General features: G+C 40.3%; 1 pseudogene; it reads right to left on the bottom strand.

Annotated features, from left to right (window-relative positions):
* Window positions 1-2,883: 2,883 nt before the first annotated feature.
* LOC130869097 (TAF5-like RNA polymerase II p300/CBP-associated factor-associated factor 65 kDa subunit 5L) lies at window positions 2,884-4,135 on the bottom strand (annotated as a pseudogene).
* Window positions 4,136-18,291: the final 14,156 nt, after the last annotated feature.

Here is an 18,291-nt window from a genome sequence, read left to right as displayed (position 1 = left end):
GCAAAGGAGTCAAATGAGATAAGCAAATACTCGGCCCATTTCCCCACCACAGCACCTATGCAAGACAAACAAGAAGGAAGTAGGATCTATAGATGACCATGAGAAGCAGAGTCGCTCCTGGGAAATGCTGGGAAGTGGAGGAAAGGGAAGTAACTGACTCAGTCTGGCTGTGAGGCAAAGTTATCCAGCATCACATCATGGTGTAGGAGTCTCTGCGCTCATCCAGAAGCTTCCATTCTTCTCAGGAGAAGTCCATGGCCATATCCTCAAAGGTCACAGTGCTCCTTGATGTGAGAGAAACAGTGTCCTTACATAGATGCTCTACTCTCAGCCTTCCAAAGACTGCAAACCTTCCCACTGTGTCCTTGTTTATGTCTCAGGAGAATATGAAGCTGGTGCATAGCTGCCCTATTCTTCCTTCTCTCATTGGTCATCCTGTCACCCACATCTAGTAAGCTACCTGAGCAGATTAATGCCATCTAAGCAGTGGGTCTAATATAAAGGTCCCATCCCACTCCTTAACTTGCCTACAATTCCAATCTCTTTTTCTGTACCTACACAAATCCAGACTGGCTTGTTTCCTCTTGGTTCTGGGAATATCAGTTTACACCCCCTTCAAGAAACATCACTCTGTAGATCAACTCTTTCCCACTTCTTTCATCCCCCGTGCCACAGCAACCTTGTGGCTCAACCCAAAGGCATCCTGTGTACTTGGGCCATGGAACCATGGATGCCATTCTGTATTAGACCTGTTTTTTTGTGCACAGTACTAGTGGGAGTTTTACCTTGTTCCTAGCTTCAACCTCAGCCTTCTATATCTACTAACAGGTAGTAGATACTTAATTAAAGCACAAACCTAATTAATCTTATAAATAAAAACCACAGGTCTGAAAGATCAGAGAAGCAAAGTAGCACTGTCAGTGACTTCCTACCTCTTCCATTCCTTCAAACAAAAAGACGGAGATCCTGTCTCTGCCCAACCTGTTCACTTCCCATTTCCTTTCAGTACAGACATCCACACCCCTATGGTTAACTAGTGGCTAGCTCTAACCTCTGACTCCAAGCAAGTTTTATTTGTCAGAACAGAAACAAGACATCACATAATATTTAATCCTTTTTGTCTAAATAACAAAGGTTTTAAGTAACATAGAAAAACTATATGCAGTTAGTACAATAACAATAAATAAATATATACAGGCAGTAATTATAGTAACAATGTCTAGTCCATTAGCATTTGACAAATTTAGAGAAAATACTCCATTATCTACCCTATCTTGGTGAGGCCAAAGTGTTACACCTAATATACTTTCTATCCTAACTTATATTACCAATCCAAAAACTATCATGTTATGTCTCTGAACCTCACACGTTTTACACATCTTTTGTGAGAATTTTTTATGAGGTTGGTAACAATGAAAACTCTAAGAATAACTGTGTAGGCTTCAACTCCATGAGAGACCTGAGAAGGGTATAAAATTACCTGAGTAAACAGGAAGGGAAGAGCAAAGAACTTCCAAAACTAAGAAATGACAGAAACAGCTGGCTGCCTGGACAGTCCTCCAAGGTTTCTCTGCAACCTTGGTGCTTCCAACTCTTGCCTACGGGTCTAGCATATCTGACAGACTTCTCTGTAAAGCAGGATTTTTGAAGGACTGCCCCACCTCATCTTGGCAAAGTACAGCTGTCATTTTCTTTTGTTCCTGCTTGTTCATTTGGACAGTATACTGTCAGCAGTTGAGCAAAGGGCAGTATCTTGCCCAGCGGCTAGCTTTGCCACAAAAAAGTAAACACCATGTGGAGTTTCATTGTTGCTAATCATCTTCTCTGAAGTAGATTGATGCTGCCAAAAGAGACGTTTCATTGTCTTAAAAACAAAACAAAACAACCATATATTATTAAAACATCTTAAATGCCATATTCTGTGGATCTCTGAACTGTTTGAAGACTGCTTGTCTATCTAAAATATATCTTGCTTGACCTTGATATCACACCTAACATGACTACAAATTTGTTGTAATAGCAGACTAACAATTAAAATGCATTTTTATATTATCCTATCTAGCTTGTGGTAATAACTTTTAAGAACTAGAAATTTACATTGTTAAATGAGCTATGTAAGTACAATTCCATGAACAACAGTAGAAACATACATACAGTCTTTTCTAAGAAAAATAACCTTAAATTTGTATTAATATAGAAAAATATTTTTGAAACCAAATACATTTTAATAGAAAACATAATACAAAATAATTCTTTCCAGAAAACAGAAATATTTAATCCTGTCCACACCATCAGAACGTCCTCTGTCCTTAGAGCATGTTTAATACTTGTGAGTGTGCACTCATGATTTGCTCCTGCTCACTGCACTGGAACTGCAGTGAGGGTGGAAGCAGATCAGAGGGAGAAAGACATCAGAAAGTCACATCCCAGAAGAAACAGTCATCAGTACTCTGAAGTCTATCCTGTGACCTATTCAAAATTACTCTTTATCATAATTTTGTTCATGGTGCTAAGGATGGAACCTTGGACAACCAACCCAAGTGCTGAGGTCCACACTCTGCCCACTACAGCATTTCTCTCCAGGGTAGAGAAGTCCTGACAGAAGTGCAGGCAATAAAAGAGTCTTCCTTCCCTTCAGTGCAGGAGCCCATGTTCAGCTCAGCTGTCTGCCTGCTTGCAGAAGCACATTATATGGTGCCCTCTTTTCCTGATACACCAGGCTACCAAAGTCTGAGTTACCTGAATCTCAAAATTCCAAGTATCACAGCCAGTGCCAGGAGTTAAACCTGCAGATACAAGCAGAGACACCTCTGCCAGTGCTAGGTTTCCTCTTCTCGATAATTAATTAATAAATAATAATAATAATAAGTCTTGGTTCTATCATTATGGAAATGAAGACTGTGAGATCATCCTTCCTTTCCTAGCTCCTGTCCCCGTTTCCCTCGAGAAGCCACAGGAGCAACTGTCTGTGCTAAAGGCCAGTCTGGTGATATTGTCTGTGTGGCCTCTCAGTTCTTTAAAAAGTGTCCCAGAGGTCAAGTCCCACAGCTTTAACCGCTGGTCCTCACCAGTGGATGCCAAGTACTTACCGTTGGGAGAGAAAGAAAGGGAGAGCATGGGACCTCGGGGCCCTGTGAAGAGCCGCACTGAGTTCCCCGGGTCCACTTCACAGCCGGACAGTTTTGTCAGTGGAACCTGTAGTAGTTTGAGTTGGGGTGGAATTTGACACAGTCCACGTCAGTCAGGTGTCCTGCATATATCCTCAGCGGGTACATCCGATCAAATGATCACAGCCTGGCGGTAAGGTCATGGGACCCACTGCCAAATACAGGTTGTAGGGGCTGATGTCCACGTCCCACACAGGGTAGGCATGTTTCTGATAGAGCACAGTGTTGGTGAAGCTCACCAGGTACCAGTACCTGACGGACATATCTTCAGAACAAGAGAGCAACCCCAAGTTGTCTGCAAGGAACGGTGTGCTGTAAACTGAGCCACAGTGTCCTCACAGGGTCTTCATCTCTGTGCCTGTATTGTCTTCCTCATTCTCCCCCTCCTCCAAAGTGTCACAGGCTAGCCGGATATGAGATGTGTCCACAAGGTTGGGCTCTAATTTCAGCTTTTTGGACCACAAGCTCCAGAGCTTTATGCAGGAATTGTCAAATCCAGCAACCAGAAGTTTGCTATCAGAGGAGATCGCTGCAGTATTCAGCAGCTGCTCTGTGTTATAGAAGACGTAGAAGCAGATGGTGGTGAGGGAAGGAGGTCCATCCTTGACTCGCTTGATACTTTCCTGCAAGACTTCCAGGGCAGCCTCATTCTGCAGAGTAGGGTTGGCACATCAGGTGGTTCCAGGCTGCTGCTCTCACCGCGGGAGGAGCCACCACTGGCATACAGCTCGTAGCCTGTCATCTTGGCAGGCTGCATGTCCAGGTGAGTGTGCACAGCAAGCACCTTGCAGTGTTGTTATCGCTTTGGACATAGCGGATAAGGTAGTTGTAGCTATCTTCCTGGAGATAGACCATGTACTTATTGTCAGGGATGCACGAAGTTGGAAGTTTGACAGAATGTCCTGGATGACCTGCGTGGTTTGCAGCTGCTCTATGATGTCCTTCTGACTTGCATTTTGTAGGAACATTCTGTGGGAGTGGCAATAGAAGCTAGAAAAATATCTTAAGAATAGAAACATACATATAGTATAACAAAAATAAACTCAAATATATATACAAATCAATAAACAAAAAATTCAAACTAAATGTAAAATATTTAAAAGTAGTAGTTACATTTTTGGTTTAAAAGTAGATCCAATAATCTACACTTTTAACCTATTTCTACATCCCATCTCATTTCTTTTTAGATTGAGATTCCTGAATCTAATCTCCTTTGTTCAGAATTCTCCTGACCATTACCAATAACAACTTGTAACTGATCCCTCTAAATGGTGACAAATATTCATAACTTACTGAACAACCAAAACCCACCCACTGCACCTGTTAGGAATGTGGGTGTCATGTTCTTAAAATTACTTCCTGTTGTCCTGGGATGATGGCATATTTTGGGGACTCTTAATAAAACTGTAATAACTGTCATGTCTTGGGAGAGCTAGTTGTATCATTTGTTGTTCAGTCTCTGTGTAATGGGAAAATGCAGGGCTTATTTCAAGTCATGTCTCGAGTAGTCTGTAAGGATGGACCAACTCAACTAGCCACCTTGAAAATGTCCTGAGCAGTTTGGAGTTCTTACCCGATCTTTGGGTGTTTGTCAGCTTAGTAACATTATGATAATCCAGGTGTAATCGTCATTGTGGGGCCCATCCTCCTTTTGGAGACTTCGAATGTCACTGGCGGGCATGGTCATGGGTGACTGCAGAACTTAAACATTCTAGTGTCACATGCAGCAGATCTCCTAGAGGTTAAAGGATCATAATTTGTTACATTCACCCAGAGTATAAAAGCTTAATTCTTAGCTACATGTTAGAGACTCCAACCTGAAATCTTGTACAGGAATCTAGAGGAAGCCTTTGTCTAGAATTAGTATTCTAGAAGACCATTAATATCATGACCAAAAGTTAAAAATACATATTGAACCTTATTCATTTTAGATAATATTTATACATTAAGAAAAGTATTAAAGAGTAGAAATAAAAGCAAAGGGTCATGAGACTAGCGGCAATAGAATAGTCCTTTAGTTTTGGCTTTTCTTCCGTTTCATATCAGGCAAATCTTCTGACCTGAGACAGAGATTTTGGGTTGTCCTTTAACAAGCACGCTTGCGTTTACAGAAGAGGAGACCCACTCACCCATTCCAACGCCAGGCTTAATTTTTAATTGAACTAGAAGTACAAAAAAACCATTTATATATGTTTGTAGAAAACAGCAGAAACAAACATTTGGGATGATTTATGAAATGCTATCCTGTTGGAAATGCGATACATATGTAGGCCAATTTACTCTTTGTCTTGGGATAATTTTTTTCTGGATGATTTGTCTTATTACTCTGAATGTGTCATTTGTCCAGTGATCTTCAGATTTCTTAATTGGATGCCTTCATTCTCCTGGAAAAACAAAACCAAATCCCTGAAAAACCCTAACTTTGGAGAATTTTCATATTGGCAAGTTTTAGCCAACCAAATGAAAAGCATTTGTTAGTCTAATAAGTTAGTCTAAATTGAATGATCTCACTGGTTGATGAACTCTTCTAATCAAAGGTCTCTCTTGTTCAAATCTCATCTCTATCAATTTTGATGGAATCCACAGCATTTCTTCTACTGTGGAAACTAAAGCAAAACCTCTTCCCCAATAACACATATTCTGGTTTCTATTTGAGGTCAACACATCATCAAAGTATATTTGCTGATTCAATTCAGTAGTTTTTTTTCCATTATCCAACGTATCTCCATAGCTGTCCTTTCTTTCTCATTAGCATTTAGAAAATTTAAAACTAATAAAGCATTATTAAATCTATTATGGTCTTTATTACAGCTTTCTATTTATGAAGCATATTTTTTAGAGTTCGATTTGACCTTTCTATACCTATTTGTCCTGTAGGGTTGTGTGGTATACCTGCAATATGCTTTATGTTGTAATATGCAAAAACTTTCATCTTTACTAGAGATATATGCTGAAGCATTGTCAGTCTTGATTTTTACGGGTATGCCCATGATGTTCATAACTTCTAATGAATGTGTGATTGCAGAATCAGCCTTTTCAGAAATGAAAGCAGTTGCCCATCGATATTAATATATATATATATATATATATATATATATATAACAATGGTGTGGGGTACATATTTTATTTTTTCAAACCTCACAGAATGAAACACATCCATTTGCCAAATTTCATTTCTTTGATTACTTTTTTGGTTACTTCCTGTAGATAGTGCAGTTTGGTTATACAAGCAACAAGTAGGACACTTTCTTATCATTTCCTTGGCTTGTAGGCAAGTGATGGAAAATTCTTTTGTCAATCCCTCGCTAGTGACATGGTGTTTTAAGTGAAATTCTGAGGCTGCTGGCACATTTACTACCAACAGTCTATCAGTTTCAGCATTACCTTGTGTTAGAGGGCCTGGAATACCCCTAGGGGATCTAATACATGTTATATATCAGGGATGATTTCTATTTCTGATTAGTTGTTGTAACTGAATAGATAACAAGGTCAATTCTGAATCAACTGAAATAAGTTCAGCAGTTTTAATACATAAAACAACTCTCTGCATATTGAAAGTCAGTAACTACATTATGAGGTTCTGGAAAATGTAATACTACCATGAGAATAGCATATAATTCTGACTTTTGAACATAAGGCCTTTGAATCACTTTATTCAAATTTCCTGATTTATAACCTGTGTTTCCTGATTTCTTTTCATCAGTATAGAATGCAGGGGCTCCTGAAATTGGTGTTCCCTGTACAATGTGAGGAAGGAAGCTGTTAGTTGTCTTTTTGAGCCGAATTCTTTTGCTTTTCGTATATCTGTTGTTAATCTCTCCCCCAAAAGTACTGCGATCTCTTTGTAAATTTTCATTTTCTGCCCATAATGAGTCCATTTCAGCATTAGTAAAAGGTACTACAATTTCTGCTGGCTCTATTCCTGCTTATTTGATGAAGTCTCAATTTCAGTTTTGGAATCAGCTCAGAAACCTTTTCTACATAGGTCTTTAATATTTTTACACTGTTTGTGTGGTAAAGATGAAATTTTAAGATGGTATCTTCTCTCTGGATTAAAATTCCTGTAGGGAGTGTGGAGAAGGTAAAATAACCAGAAAGGAATTAATCTCTGAATCTAAATGATCCACATGTGCATCCTGCAATTTCTTTTCTTCAAAAGCCAATTCTCTCTCAGCTTTAGCTGAAATTTTCTTGGATTATTTAAGTCCTTGTCACCCTATAGGTTTGAAAGGAATTTCTCAGTTCTTGAGTTGTTAATTCAGCTATGGGCTGTAGCCAATTGATGTCTCCCAGAAAATTTTGAAAGTCTTTAGCAGTCTGCAATTGATCTTTCCTGATTTGTACCATTTGAGGTTGATTTTTTTTGTAAACTGATTTTATATCTTAGGTAATTAATAAAATCTTCTCTTTGTATTTTTTCAGGAGCGATTTGTAATCCCAAACAAGGTGAAATTTTCTTTACTTCCTCAAACTTCTTCTCTAAATGATCTACATTTAAATCAGCCAGCAAAATATCATCCACAGGGCCGAGAGGTGGTGGCGCACGCCTTTAATCCCAGCACTCGGGAGGCAGAGGCAGGCGGATCTCTGGGAGTTCAAGGCCAGCCTGGTCTACAAGAGCTAGTTCCGGGACGGGCACCAAAGCTACAGAGAAACCCTGTCTCGCAAAAACCAAAAAAAAAAAAAAAAAAAAAAAAATATCATCCACAGGATGGGAAATTACAGACTGAGGAAACTGTACACAAATCATTTTCAATGGCTGTCATACTAAATATTAGCACTGGGTGGGGCTGGGTAACATCCCTTCTGGGAAAAGTTTTCACTGATATCTCTTATCAGGTTCAGAATTATTCCAAGTAGGCATTGTGAAGGCAAATTTTTATGTGTCCTTTTCTTATAAGCGATCAACAAAGAGCAGTCTTTTATACCACCAGTTATAATAGACCATCCTTTATGTAATTGAGAAGGAAGAGGCTGTAAAGAGCTCGTTGGGTGAATCACCTTGGCAATAGCTCTTAGATCTGTCACCATTCTCCACTTTCCAAATTTCTTTTTTTTTTTTATTCTTCTTTAATTAAAATTTCCACCTGCTCCCCTTTTCCCATTTCCCTCCCCTCCTCCCAAATATTGCCCCCTCCCCCCAGTCCCCTCCCCCTATCCCCACTCCTCTTCTCCTTCCCCCACACCATTCCCCCTCCCTCTCGATACTGGAGAGCAGTCCAAATTCCCTGCCCTGCGGGAAGACGAAGGTCTTCTATCTACGTCCAGGAAGGTGAGCGTCTAAACAGGCTAAGCTCCCACAAAGCCAGTTCATGTGTTAGGATCGAAACCTAGTGCCATTGTCCTTGGCTTCTCATCAGCCTTCATTGTCCGCCATGCTCAGAGAGTCCGGAATCAACCCATGCTTATTCAGTCCCAGACCAGCTGGCCTTGGTGGGCTCACAATAAATCAGTTCCACTGTCACAGTGGGCGGGTGCATCCCTCGTGGTCCTGATTTCCTTGCTCATGTTCTCCCTCCTTCTGCTCCTCATTTGGACCTTAAGAGCTCAGACGGTTGCTCCTAATTGAGTCTCTGTCTCTACCTCGATCCATCGCCAGATGAATGTTGAGCATTTACCTGCTCCTGTACCATCTATTCTATTGAAAAGCCTGTTTGTGCCTGTTTGCAACTACTTTTAGATTGAAGATAATCAATATAAACTTGCAAATTTTGCAAAATAATCCTAACTGTCGTGCTTGCATCTTGACCACAGTACCCTGTTCTGCTCACCCTCATGAAGCATCTGGTACCCAGACTGAGACAGATAAAGTTTGTAGGAAATGTCAACATTTTATAGTATTTCTGGAAAATTTAAGGGAACTGATAATTGTGGCCCATGTCTGATTTAATATGCTTATGTTATGTCCAATCATTTTGTACCCCATACCCACTATGCTAGCCATGCTAATGTTGTGCTTTTTGCCTATAAAAGTTTTCTGGAATTACTGTTCGGTGTGCTCTACCTCTTTGGAGACTAGATACACCTGGTGGTGCTATCGTTAATGTTAAAAGCCTCTTCTTTCTTGCATCTGCTGGACTGGTTAATTGAGTCATGGGGCTTCTCCCCCTTGGGCCTGCACCCAAGTGGGTGAGGGTCTTTCACTATGGCCTGTGAATTTCCTGAAATCAAAGGGCATTGTTCCACCCAGACAGATTTTTCAGTTAACCATTTTAAAGGTAGAGCTGTTGGTACTTTTGAAAGATCAGCAGCTGTTGTGCACTGTTTTTGTACAACCAGAATGGTCAATGACTGTTCTTTATAAGACCTTGTAATATTTTTCCTAGAACCATATAGAAGTTTATGGTTTCTTTCTGAGATTGGAGGTTTTCCACTATTGTAACCATTCACGTATCCATAAATACATAGCTATGTTAGCCACATATGGCTTTAATTTTCCTCTCTGTTCTTCTGGACCTACACGTTCAACCAATCTTGTGCTCCCCGACCCCAAGAAAAAGTTCTAATTCCTAAAAGCTGAACTTTTACCTCCTAAAGAGGCCAATTTGGATGTCAAGATTCTGGTACAATTATTGTTACATCCTCCCCTGTGTCTATAATTATAATGTCCTTTATTTGTATTTTCAGTTTTGGTCTCTGATCATTCGTAGAAGTCTGCCAAAAATATTTATTTGATGGTTTTTCCTGAAATTTTTTGTTTTATTCTCTAAAATTGATCTATCACCCAGAACAGTATGGTTTATATATCTATTTCTTTTTTGAATTGGGTTATACATCTTTCTCAGACGCCCTCCCTTTCTCGCTCTCCCCTTGTATCCTCTCCTGTTACTCCCACACTCCCAACTTACTCAGGTGATCTTGTCTATTTCTTTGTCCTATGTAGATCAATGTATGTCTCTCTTAGGGTCACTATTTGTTTATTTAATATATATTTACATATATATGTATATATACGAGTGCTCACTCTGCATGTGCCAGAATATGGCATCAGAGCCCACTATAGATGGTTGTAGCCACCATGTGGGTCCTGGGAATTGAACTCAGGACTTCTGAAAGAGAATTCAGTATTCTTAACCACTGAGCTTATAAACTCACAGACACTACACATACAAAATTGGCCATTGTCCCAAGCAATGAGAAGAAGAAAGAGCTTTTGCTGTCCGGAGCCTGTGTGATCCTCAGCAGACACTCGGCCTCTCTGTTCCATGTTCCTGGGGAGTTCGTTCGTGGATGTCATGTATGTGCCCTATGGCCCATGGCCCATGAGAGTGACAGACACTCTGGTGACTGTGGTCTCCTACATCCCCTAATGTGTTCTGTAGGGGCATTTTGGCAGCGCTGCAATTCAGCAGGGACAATCCAAAGTCCAACGGTTGTCCATGTTATGTCCCAAACTACTCAATGCCCAAACTTAAATCCAAACAGTCCAGGCCCTTGTGTGAATTTTATTGTTGGAACCCTGTTTTTAGACACCTGGAGGGTAGGGGTAGGGCTTGCCGCATCTATGCAGGTGAGCAGGCAAGTGACTCCCTTGAGTTTTCTGTCAAAGATGAAATAATTAAGAGAGAGGGCTAGCTTCTGTTTTCTTCTGCAAAGAGAAAGTTGGCAAAGCCTCAAGGTGAGGGAGATCTCAGCAGTCACACACGGGACACCACTAGGGAGCTTTAGTAAAAGGGATGATTCAGTACAAACAGAATGATGAAGAGCTGAAAAATATGAATTTCCTCTCTACTGAAAAACAAGAAAGTTTGGCAAATGTACACTGGTTCTACCCTAGATGTGATAGAGGGCTACTTCAAAGGACATAGAGCATCACAAGCAATAAAGATTGACTTTGAGTCACAGGTCACACACATGACCTTTTTTCTCTTTGTTCTGGCCCATGTAGTCCAGGGAATCCAGCTAATTAGAACATCTGCCATTTCTCTGAGTATCAAAAGGGAAACAACCAGGCAAGGCCTGAGACTGTGTGTGCACCCTCACCTCTCACAGCTACAGTGAGCAGAACATTCCAGAAGCACATTTAGATGCTGATATTCTTGGATTTGCTGCCCTCCATGTTTATTAATCAAACCCAGGGTATGGATGTATTTGTGGCAGACTGTAATGGGCTAACTCCTTTCCTGATATCCTCCAGGGATAACACATGAGGTTGTATAACCCAGGGTTCTCTAAGCATTGAATAACCTGATTCATGCTGACTTCTAGAGGTGGGATAGCTTCAGCAACAAGTACCATAGTGATATAACTGAGTAGAGGGCTTTGTCCGGATTAAAAGTAGCAATGGAGCTAATGATACCTGTCTCCCACAGCTCACGTCTCCAGTGTGGATGTCCAGATGGCAGTCAGCTTGTGCTTGATGGCTGTATCACGAAGGCTACCTTCAGAGTTATCTCTGCTATTGCTCACTAAATTGGCTGAACGTGTCACATGCTCTCTGAACTCCAAGACCTTTCTTCAAAGTGAATTTTCTAGTACCAAAGAATGGGGAGCCATTGGCCTAAAGTCTCATTCAATGTGAACTCTTTGGTATTTAAGGAAGCTGGATGTGTGGGTAAATAGTTTCCATGTGCACTGATTCCATAATGTTTTTGTCTAGTATGTTATATGCAGTTGAACAAGGGTGTTTCTATAGCAAAAGAATTTCTTACACATCACACTGATTAAATTTTGACCCTGTGTGAATTTTCTGATGTTGAATAAGGTTATAGCTTTGTTGAAAGTCTTTTTCACATTCCCTGCATTCATGAGAACTTCATGTACTGCAGATTTTACGATGCTCAACTAGTCTTCACTTCCTGCTAAGGCTTTGCCACAGCCAGTACACTCATGAAGCCTTTGTAAGTGTGACCTCGCTGATGTTGACCAAATCTGTGTTGGTAGGTGAAGGCTTTTCCACATTTGTTGCATTTAAATGCCTGTTAGTGGTGGGGGAGAATGGTGTGAACTCTGCAATGTACAGGAAGGTCAGAATTCTGGCTAAAGCATTCCACACAGTTACTACATGCACCGGCACCTGCTACACTGTTTATCCCTCTCTGAAGCAAAATAAGGCGAGAGTGTTGGCTGAAGAACTTGGCACACTTGATGAACTCACTCTCTTGTGCTGAAGAAGTAAGTATTGGCTGTGATAGGCCTCCCCACATCTGCTGCAGGAATATGGGCTGTCCCCAGGGTGGAACTGTTCATGTTGAACAAGGTAATATCATTGGCTGAAGGTTTTCCCACATTCATGACACGCAGAGAGCCTTTCTCCAGAGTGAGCTTTCTTATTCCGGACACGATGGGACCATCTGATGAACGTTTCTCACATCCAGGGCACTTATAAGGCTGTTCTACAGTCTGGATACTCTGGTGCTCGGGAAGCCTATTTTTGTGGCTGAATATTTCCTGCATTCACTGCAGCGTCAATGTCCACCTCCACTGAGAGGAGTTCCCAGCACCCATAGTGTACAGGTAAGCTCCTCTGGTCTCATGGTGGAGAAGGCCTGAGTTTTCCCTACCCTCTTCAAATAGCTAAGGGGTTTCTGCACTAGAGACTGTGTGGTTCTTAACACAGGGATTCTTGTCCTCGTCGTCACTGAGACCTTTCCTTCCATTGTGTTGGGGTTGGGAGGTTTTTACACTGAAGGAGAATTGCCTTCCCCATGTCCACACATATGCAGTTTGTGTCAGGAATGTACTCCCTGCTGTTCAGTCCACAGAAAAAGATGTTTCATGCCTCTGCCACACATCCCACAAGGGTAGGTTTTCTGGATAATATGCCTCCTTGGTGTGGAGTTCCTTCTGTCTCTGTGTTGCTTTTATTGATTGATGAATAAAGAACTCTTTGAACCCATGGCAGGCAAGAACAGAACCAGGCAGGGAGATTATTTCAGATCTAATCTAGCTGGGTTGCTAGGAACCACAAAGCATTTCCCTCCCTTCAACACATTGGTGTGGCAATGTGGGTAACTACATCTACATAAAACCTGATAGGTTTCACAATGGCAGTTTCCTGGCTGTGGGACGTGCTACTAGCAGGAACTCTGACTCTGTTGGAAACAAGCATTTAAAACGGGTTTTTAAGCAGCCAGCTGCAGCTTACTTGGTGGCAATGTGAACCAGCCTTGTGCCTGGAAGTGGGGTAGTGTGTGTGGCTCAGAGGTGCGAGGGGCTCTACAATGCTGGACTGGGGAAGACAATCAAAAAGTACTGTACATATCCCAGTGTAGGGGAAACCCAGCCAAACACCTTGCTAGCAGGGGGCAGGGTCCCCAAAGAATATTTTTTACTTATAAAGATTGTGGGCATGCTCCCAGCCGCCCCTTTTGTTTTTTGTGGGAACCTCTGGTTTTGTAAGTCTATTTTCCCATTAAAGCTGTATATATTTTTAACAATCTGTCTGTATTTATTTACGCCGATACACCAATATTGAATGAGAGTGTTCCTACCTCTATTTTTGTATAAGAGTATGCTTATAACTTTGTCTATATTGTATTGATACATCTACCATATTACAATGTACCTCTTGTAGGGACATAGCCCCACCCATTGGGGGCGTGTTCGCCTCGGGCTAATGTTTACGGATAAAGCTGCCGGGTGTGAGCCCAGCAGCCCTTTTCTTTTGCTCCGCTTTTCCAGTACTCCGCGGGAACCTGTGGTCCTGTAAGTCTATTTCCTTATTAAAGCTGTATATATCTATATAATCTGTCTACATTCATTTGCGCCACCACATTTGGCGCCCAACGTGGGGCTATTTTGCCCCCGACCCGGCACAGGGGGGGCGCAAGCTCCACCTTTCCCGGCTAGTTGCCTGAGCTCAGGAAGGCGATTTACAGCGCACTCCCTGCTCGCTTTCCCTTCCCCCACTCCAGGCCACTACAGTCGCAGAGCAGCGACCCCCCACAGAGCAGTTAATAGCTCCCTGCTTCTTCCAAACCCTCACTGCCTGATTTAAGGGAAGCACCTGCGGTTTTGAAGAAAAAGCCGCCAACCCCTTCCCTTAACAGGCAGTACAATAATTTTTGTTTTGAGTTAATTGTTTCAGACCGGCTCTGGCTTAGACCACGTGGACTCAGGTGCATTTCTTTAGCCACCACTGGCAGAAAAACTTCATTACAGGTACATAATTTTCTTTTATAAATAAAAAAAATGTCTAAAAACATTACCATTCAAGACTTTAACAGCCTTTTCAATTGTACCATGTGGGAGATTTTACAAAAACTGTCTGTCAGCCCACAGATATGGATCTTTCTGGGATTCGTAGTTTTCCTTGGTACTGTATGGTTTGATAATAAAAATATGATAAAGTCTTTACGAGACAAGGTTAAACACTTAAAAACAATTAAAAATGACAACAATCTTCTCAAAAATCAGTTTAAAATTGGCCCATCTGATAGGGCAAAATTTAGATAGGTGGAGTAAACAAAATAAAATGCTGAAAGAAAGAAAAAGTGAGCTCAGATACAGGGCAGCTCCTCTGGGAGACAGACGCCATGCTCTCTTCTCCAGAGCAGACACGATAAAGCTCTGACCCAGGATGGACGTAGGCTAGAATCTTCCCGATAAGCGCACCTTGGGGTGCTACATACACAAACAGAAATGGGCCAAACAGTGTTTAAAAGAATACAGTTTGTGTGTCATTATTTCGGATATAAAGCTAGCCGTACAGGAGCCGTACAGGAGCCGTACAGGAGCCGGGCAGGACAAAAAGCAGGCCCACAGCTCCCTACTACAACCTCTGATACTATTTATATTGTATTGATACATCTTCCATATTACAATGTACATTTCTACCTCTGATACTATTTACATAATAACATTGTTTACATTTGATATGTAATGACATTGTTTACAGTTGAAGATCATTGTCTTCATATATTGCACAGTTGTTTATTCTCTTAGTCTTCAAGTTAGATAGGTATTGAGAATTATATGTTTTTCATATTTATTTTTAGGTTAATCAGGTTTTTTAGATACATAGAGATTATATTTAGTATAGTTAGTATGATCTTCAGCCTCTTCGAAGAACTGTAGAAAAATGGCCTTTAATCTAACCTAAAATTCTGTGCCAACGAGACACAATTACTCCTGACAACACCACTCTACTGCCGAGAGAACATTGAGCACCAAAGACGCTCCTCTGGGAGCTTGCCTTCTTGGCAGAACTGGCCTTTGGGTTAAGAAAAGCCCATACCTCAACTACTGACAAAGATACAGAATATCCAGAAGTGGATAAAATAGGATTGTCTTATCTTGCCAAGACAGGGTAGGATAGTTCTAAGAAAGTTCCTTGCCTTTAATAATGGTGTGTCAGTTATGTTAGGCCTTAGCCAAAGTTGGTTGACTCAACATTGCAAACAAGACTTTGGGTAATTGCCCAGGTAGTCAGTTGTCTCTGTCAATTGTTGCACATTTTGGATATCTCTCGTTTGTTAGGTAATATTAATTCCCTTCTCAGATCTTTGACAGAGTTGAAGATTATATAATTGTAGTTACTCTCTACATTATTTAGATTCTTTGAAATAGAACGTTTAGTATATTTATTATTTGTTTCTATTGTATATAGTTGTATTTGGTTTGGCTCTATCTTATTTAGACAAAAAGGGGAGATGTAGGGGAGACCCAGCCAATCACCTTGCTAGCAGGGGGCGGGGTCCCCCAAGGATATTTTTTACTTATAAAGATTGTGGGCGTGCTCCCAGCCGCCCCTTCTGCTTTCCTGTTCTCCGCGGGAACCTCTGGTTTTGTAAGTCTATTTCCCCATTAAAGCTGTATGTATTTTTACAATCTGTCTGCATTCATTTATGCTGTTACATCCTAGTAATGATGCACCTTAATTTTTAAGAAGTGCTTAGCCTTTTAAGAAATTCTCCTGGACAGTAAAGAATTACATATCACAATAGGACAAATTCAGACATAAAAGACTTCTAAATGGGTCACAGTGATGGATAAATGTATGTGGCCTTAGGAGAGAGAGGAAAAAGTGTATAGAGAGAGTTATAGAAATAAGTTAATGATTTTTAAAAAAATAATACAAAGTCCTTAAAGAGATAAAGTACAGTCTTTCATAAATTAAAGGAGTAAAGAAATATAAGCCACATAAAGATGGAAAATTCACAGAGATTCTGGATTTTGTATATTATTGTGTTTTATTTCAATTTTTTTGACAATGTAGGAATTAAGTACAGAGAGACATTTCATTGTATGGCCTGCTAAGCTAAGCCAACATACATATTTCAAAGATATCTTGAATTCAATATTTGAGTCTAAGGATATGTTGCTTTGGAAAAGAGGTTCTTCTTTTGTTTCCACAGAGGATGAGAACCTGGGAATTGCTTCCAGACTAATATGGTTTGATGGAACAAGATCCCCTGAAAGGTTCCTGTGAATACTCCTAAAGAGAAAATACTTTGCTCAATAAACATCAGGAAGCAGTTTGGAGAAACTATGTGCATATTCCTAAATATTGTTTATAGATGTTTCTTTACATTTAAAGGGGGGACATGCTATACAGCTATATACAATTCTATGAACAACAGTAGAAACATACATACAATCTGTCCTAATAAACACAATCTTAAGTTTGTATTAATATAGAAAATATCTTAAGAGTAGAAACATAGCCGGGCGGTGGTGGTGCACGCCTTTAATCCCAGCACTCGGGAGGCAGAGGCAGGTGGATCTCTGGGAGTTAGAGGCCAGCCTGGTCTACAAGAGCTAGTTCCAGGACAGGAACCAAAGCTACAGAGAAACCCTGTCTCGAAAATCAAAAAAAAAAAAAAAAAAAAAAAAAAAAAAAAAAAAAGAAAGAAAGAAAGAAAAGAAAAAAAGAAAAAATATCAATAACCTACTGAATGACTAAAACCTACCGACCCCACCTGTTAGAAATGTGGGAGCCATGGTCTTAAAATTACTTACTGTTATGTGGGGTGATGGCATATTTTGGGGAGTCTGAATAAAACTGGGATAATTGTCATGTCTTGGGAAAGCTAGCTGTATCATTTGCTGTTCAGTCTCCGTGTAATGGGGAGATGCAGGGTTTATTTCAAGTCCTGGCTAGAATAGTCTGTAAGGCTGGACCAACTCATTTAGCCACCTTGAAACTGTCCTGAGCAGTTTGGAGTCCTAAGCCAACCCTTGGGTGTTTGTCAGCTCAGTGGAATTACAATAATCCAGGCATAATTGTCATTGTGGGGCCCACCCTTTTTTGGAGACTTCGAGTGTCACTGGCGGGCATGGTCATGGGTGACTGCAGAACTTAAACATTCTAATGTCACATGCAGCAGATCTCTTGGAGGCTAAAGAACCATAATTTATTATGTATATCAAGAGTATAAAAACTTAATTCCTAGCTACGTGTTAAAGACTCAAACCTGAAATCATCTACAGGAAGCTAGAGGAAGCCCTTTTCTAGAATTAGTATTCTAGAAGGCCATTAATATCATGATAAAAAGTTAAGAATATAGATAATGAACTTTATGCATTTTGAAATAATATTTATACTTTAAGAAAAGCATTAAAGAGAAAATTAAAACCAAAAATATTGAGATTAGTGGCAACAGAACAATCCATTAATTTTGTTTCTTCTGACCTGAGACAGAGGTTTTGGATTATCCTTTAACAAGCATGCTTGTGTTTAGAGAAGGAGAGACATACTCACCCATTGCAGATTCAGGTTTAATTTTTAATTGAACTAGAAGTACAAAAATACCATTTGTACTATATGTCTGTAGAGAACAGCAGAAACAAACATTTGGGATGATTTATGAAATATTATCCTGTTGGAAATGTGATAAATACATAGGAAAATTTACTCTTTATCTTGGGACATTTTCTCTGGATGATTCATCTTTTTACTTTGAATGTTTCATTTGTCCGTGGTCTTTAGATTCCCTATTTGGATGCCTTCATTCTCCTTGAAAAACAAAACTAAATCCAAGCCCAAACCCTAACTTTGGAGAATTTCCCTTTTGGCAAGTTATAGCTGATCAAATGAAAAGTATGTGTTAGCCTAATAAGTTAGTTTAAATTGAATGGCCACACTGGTTGATGAACTCTTCTAATCAAAGGTCTCTCTTGTTCAAATCTCATCTTTATCAATTTTGATGGAATCCACAGCATTTCTTCTCCTGTGGAAACA

Source organism: Chionomys nivalis, chromosome 2 (assembly GCF_950005125.1).
Source record: "Chionomys nivalis chromosome 2, mChiNiv1.1, whole genome shotgun sequence".
Taxonomy (NCBI): Eukaryota; Metazoa; Chordata; class Mammalia; order Rodentia; family Cricetidae; genus Chionomys; species Chionomys nivalis.
This window is presented reverse-complemented; position numbering and strand designations above follow the sequence as displayed.